Here is a 4990-nt window from a genome sequence, read left to right on the forward strand (position 1 = left end):
GATTTGGCCTTTAGAGTATGTATTCTAAGGCCCTTGCTAAGCCCAGACTGTCATGGCTAATGTTGAGTTAGATATTACATCTGTAGCCATAACACTGTTAACATGGCTGCTCTTCCTCTTCCCCACATCCCACCCCCCCCACTTCCCCCAATGGACTCTGTAGCTCTCCAGGCCCATGCTGGGCATGGCTGTCTGTCAAACCTTTTATTTTGTATTTGTTATGATGTTTTCTGTTATTTTATTTGTTAAAATAATTCTGTATTTATGTAAATATTGAAAATAAATTACATTCATATTTTCACTTCTTTTGTCTACTGCTTACTGAAAATGTTAGCTATCACATCCAAATGGGACTATCAAATGAAAGGATAAGCTTACCATACAGAAAACATTACACATTAAGGCTCAAATCTTTTCCCAAGCCGGAGCAGTCTGAAAAGACTCCCAAGTTTAAAAACACAAAATCTTGACAATGAATACTACGCTGTCATTTATCAGTGACAATGCAAACAACAGGAAGGTCTCCCCTAGTCCCATGTATGTTGGCATCAATGTCATAAGCCTACCATAGAATGTAATTATGAAGTGCAACACCCACAATCCCTACAGGGTCGCAACGTCACAGAAGATAATACCTTTTAGAGAGTTTCTAAATTGTTCAGTACTATGCAGATAAATATTTGTTTTACAATAGAAACATTTTTCTCCATAAATGTTCCCACATGTTGTGAGCATCAACTTTAAATCTTTTGTCAACAAATAAAAAACATCTTAATTTATGATAACTGTCAACATTTAAGATTGTGCTTTTACTCTTTATTTAAAGGTGGGGTAGGTAAGTTTCAGAAACCGGCTCGAGATACACCTTTTGTTATATTCCATGGAATGCTCTTAACATCCCGATAGCAATGAATATCTGAAGTGCTTTGACAAAAAATCCATTAAAAAATGTCATCTGTGGAAGCCGTAATACTATAAAAAAGTACAACCGGCGGGATTGCCGCCCTGTCTGTCAGCCTTCCATCTCGTGCACGCACAAATGTATCTCGTGCCGTCATTGGGCGTGCATTGCAGCAGTACTTCAATGACTCGCCAGCAACAGGCGGCCACTTTCAACAGTCTGCTGACGTTATGTGCGCGTTCATGTGTGTTGGAGGAGGTGCTCTGTAAGGAAGTCTGAAGGAAGGGGCGGATTCTTTTCAGCTGCGTACTTTCAAATTTTAGTGCACTCGAGCCGGTTTCTGAAACTTACCTACCCCACCTTTAATCAGATCTATTTCACATTGAAAATGTGATAAAGCCACATTGAAAGTTACATCTTGCATTTTATGAAAAGTAAAGGTTTCGAATCATTGTATGACTTAAGTACACTAGAAAATAAATTAAAGATGTGCAACAACTGTATCTAATTAAAATGATATAACTTATGCACAGGCTTGGGAGGGCTACTTGCCAAAAACACAACCAGTAACTTCATGTGAGTATCAAGATATAAAAGTAACGTAACGTGATAACTTTCTTTTTCTTTTGGATTACCTCAATATCAAATGCAATGCAAATAAACACAGGAGAGAAGAAATATGAATATGATTTGTTTACTTAAATGTATAATAGAATACCATAAAGCAGATTCAGGCAGTAGGTGTATAGATTCACAATGAAAGTATTATCCTACAGAACAGTACGGCTTCCAGAGAAGAGATACCATTTGATCATATTACAACAAACACTATATGCTCTTTTTAGGTTTTGAATAAGATTGTAATCCTGAGTTTCCCTATTATTAAAAAAAGTAAAACTAATCCGATTACATCTTTTCCTATGTAACTAAGGATTACACTTTCATTTTTTTCTATACGATCTTGATTCGTGTTCGATGTAATCCATTACTATCTAAGCCAATACAAGTCATCACTTTTGGAAAATGGTCTCAAGTTATAAATGATGCCTTCAATCTCTTTCACGTGGAGAAGACATCCCATTGGCCGAGGCGTTGCAACTTCCCTCAAGCGTCCTACATGAAAGAAAGATCACATGTTAGAAATGTGTGCACAAACTATTCAGTATGACCCGTCTTAGTTTAAAGCCCAAGTGTAAGAGTGAACAGAGGCGGAGTCTGTGTGTTTTCCAATTTGTTTTGTTTGTTGGCTGCTGCTCCCCAAACCAACACCCTCCTCACAAGCATTGACTGTTGGAATGTCATTATGCTCCACATGTGGAACAACAAAGGCTTCTTCAGGCGTGCCTTGTATCATAATGATATTGCTCTGATCAGCAGCAAGACTGTTTTCACCACTACCATGGTCGACATCTGCAACCTCCTCCTTGCTGTCAACAGTCGAACTAGGAGTGTCACTTACCTCGTCATTGTTACTCACCCTGCTTTTCCTTCCAGGCTGTTGTTCTTTGGTGAAATAGAAAATGGTGGGCACTGCAGTGTTTTTCAGGCATCTCCTTCCCTAATAAAAATAATAAACAAAAACACATAAAATAACTTTTGGAGGTCTGTAGATATTCAACTTTCTTTTGAATAATGTTGTTTTAAATGTAAGAGTGCATTATAAAAGACAATAGAGGGCCAACATGTTAACTATGCAGTTAATCTATTCAACAATTACGTGTTTCCAAGATTCAGATTCAAAGGATTTATGTCATGGCACATAGGCTACAGTGTAGGAATGGCAATGAAAATCATCTGTCCCGAGCTCCTCCAACAATGCAACTTAGTTATATAAGACATAAAACAATAAAATAAATTCAAAATTAAATTAAGAATAATAAATTAGTGCAGGCAGAAATCTATATACACGTAAATATAATAAGACATATGCAAGAACAGAATGTAAAGATAAATATTGTATAGTAAAATTAAATTAAATCATTTTTTTTTTTACAGTGATAGCTGTCAAGATAAATAAGTTATAAGATGACAACAGATGAATGAATGTTGCTATTAAAATAATGTAAAAAAAAGGTAATATAATTCATCTGTTTTTAACATAGAGTATGTGAGGGAAATGGCAATTCTCTATCTATGATAAAGAGTCTTTGCATAAATTGAAGAGAAATGTGATGGTTTGCAAAAAAATCGATGTATATGTTTCTTTACTTTATTTAGCATTGTATAATGTATAACATGTATTTAATTAGTAACAACAATTTAAACTCACAAATGGAACCAAGTTATTTAAAAAAAAAAAAAGATCTGTACCCATGAGTCCGTGCTGAAGGGATGACTCTCAAAGTGTGCACTGCACAGGCGAGAAGAAACGTTGGGGGTCCATTTATTCCTCCGGATGTTCAGCACCCACTGGTCCAGCCTGTCTGGATCACCGAAAGGAAACCTTTATTCAAAAATACATGAAAACCGACCCAAAGACAACAGGAGGGTTAATGCCATATTCATATTCATTCATTTTACAGATATTTCTATATAGTCTGTGTTGGTAAATGTAAACGAGGTTGCACATTTCCTGCTGAAATACATGCATGGGCCTACCAAGTTACTGCGTGGCACTTTGGTTTTGATAAAACAGTGTAGTTCCACTATATAAACGTTACATTCATAATCAAACGAGACAATATGCAAGATAAATAGCTATTTGTTGTTATTCTTAATGCTTGTCATTCACACGTTAAGAAAATAAAATAAGTACCGATACATAGCAGAACAATTGTGGCGATGTTCAGCTTAATAAGCCTTGTTCAATATCATTTCTTTAGCTAATACTATAGCGGGCTGCAGGCGAACCAAGTCCGCATTTCGCTGCATTCCTTGATCTCCAGTTATAACGCCGGGCTCCGCCGCTGGCCGAAGCTAACGGAGCCGCAAAGGGCTAGCTACGGCTCCGGTTAGCTTCAGCGGCGGACTCCGGCGGCCACCACTGGGATAATTTGGTCCCCTTTTAACATTTGCTCCCATTTAGCATTATGGACGTCATAGCCATAGCCTATAAAAGTCTTACCCAAGGCTGAATCATAAACTAAACTGTATATATCTATATACACATGTATAAAGGGTTACGTCCTTAGCTGGCTAATAAGCTACATAACAAGCTAAGCTAACAAGCACACAAACACCTGCTAACGGGGTTAACATGTATAATATTATCATTTTACTCACCGAAAAAAGCTGTGAGTAGACTTCTTGGAAGTTCTGTTAGTACATTCAAGCGCACAGCACGACATCTTAATTGTCTGGTATATCACCACGAACACGGCTAAAGCTAAAGGGTCAAGTACAGTACTACGACGAACTAACGTTGTAGCCTCTATGGTTGTAGCCTAGCAGAGTGGACAAGTTGCTGTTAGCTGACAGTGAGGCATGTACGTGTCCATCAACGTGACCACGCCCTAATTAATGCAAACATGTTTAAGACCTAATATAAATAAAAGGGTCGTGTTAGAAAACCAGCCTGTCCTCCTACAAAAAACGACCATATAGGTCGATTGTTCAGCAGCTAAATACGACCCAGAGACACGTTTTAAAGTGTAGCGCCTCTAGTGGTCGTGTAAGAAACAACATGCTCCTGTCGATTGCAAACGCTCCGGAGGGTCGTTTATTCACAAATAACCCTCTCTGGAAAATCCTAAATTGTGGAATAGTTTGGCCATTAAAATGCTTTTTTATTAGATTTCTAGCGAGAAGTGTATATTGTACTTTTATAATCCACGTCCAGTGGATGTGTAGGATCTACAGTTTGATAGATATACGAACATGATTTGAGGTCTCGCCAGGAGAATGTGTACTGTATATGGGGCAACTTCCATGTAAAGTTAGCGTGGGTGAAAACAGTATTTCCGGTCTCGAAGTTTTCATAATAAAACCGGAAGTATTCCCCACACTGTCAAATGATTACGCAGTGATATCTCCATTACTCATCCACTAAAAAACATCAGTTTATCCTTGTTAATTACACAATATTGATTGGTTTAAATTGTGTACAATGCTTTTGTGTTTTTAACCTTCGATTCGGAGAAACAAATAGTT

The 4990-nt window shown here is 37.5% G+C and overlaps 1 long non-coding RNA gene across 1 annotated transcript; it reads right to left on the minus strand.

The window, feature by feature from the left end:
• Positions 1–1657: 1657 nt before the first annotated feature.
• Positions 1658–3308, minus strand: LOC139433107 (uncharacterized). The gene is made up of 3 exons (XR_011642674.1): positions 3212–3308; positions 2379–2459; positions 1658–2014 (listed from the first exon to the last, which is right to left on the minus strand). It is a non-coding gene; the product is annotated as an uncharacterized lncRNA (long non-coding RNA).
• Between the last annotated feature and the right edge of the window lie 1682 nt (positions 3309–4990).

This window comes from Pseudochaenichthys georgianus, chromosome 3, assembly GCF_902827115.2.
Source record: "Pseudochaenichthys georgianus chromosome 3, fPseGeo1.2, whole genome shotgun sequence".
Taxonomy (NCBI): Eukaryota; Metazoa; Chordata; class Actinopteri; order Perciformes; family Channichthyidae; genus Pseudochaenichthys; species Pseudochaenichthys georgianus.